This window comes from Melanaphis sacchari, unplaced genomic scaffold (assembly GCF_002803265.2).
Source record: "Melanaphis sacchari strain LSU unplaced genomic scaffold, SCAv2.0 Contig73_pilon_pilon, whole genome shotgun sequence".
NCBI lineage: Eukaryota > Metazoa > Arthropoda > Insecta > Hemiptera > Aphididae > Melanaphis > Melanaphis sacchari.
The window spans coordinates 689,250-689,955 of NW_020271525.1; positions in this window are offsets into that span (position 1 = coordinate 689,250).

Below are 706 nucleotides of genomic sequence, written 5' to 3' on the forward strand. Positions count from 1 at the left end.
CAGTATACGGTTTTGGCGGTTTTGCCCAAATGATGTTGGTCATAACTATAGGTTTGCCCGGTCAAAAGTCGAAATATGACATTTTGCCCAAGAATTGTGGGCAATTCGCGTTTTGCCCGGGTATTTCTGAGGTTTTCCCGATTTCGGCTTTTGCCCGTAACATATAATATATTATCAGTAGGTACCGGATCTAGGATATTTGACGTTTAGGGATAATAAAAATGCAGTGCCTTTACATGGTTGGAGCTATGAGGAATGCGGGCATAAACATAAGACGAAATGTTTAAACTTTAAAGTTTAAATACAAAACAAAACATATATTTTTAATTAAACCATTGTGTTATGAATGTTATCAAAAAAAAGTCGTAACGTTTAATTAAAATCTACAACTCGATACGAACAAATAAACGATAATAAAAATGTTTTATCGTAGTATCGTACCAAATACTATAAAAGACTATTTATAGTACTTGATCGTACTTCAATTCAATATTAGAATAATATTCAATTGTCGTCGGTCATTGGATTGGGTTTTCTCCGAAAACAAATAAACTAATAAAGTCGTAGAAACTATATTATACAACTATACAAGACGTCAAATATCAGACAAAAATATTTTTAAGATAAACATTATAATATTATATTTTTAGATTAAAAAAAAAAACTGTAACAAAGTCTAACTTTTAACTTTTATTTTCTTTCGATG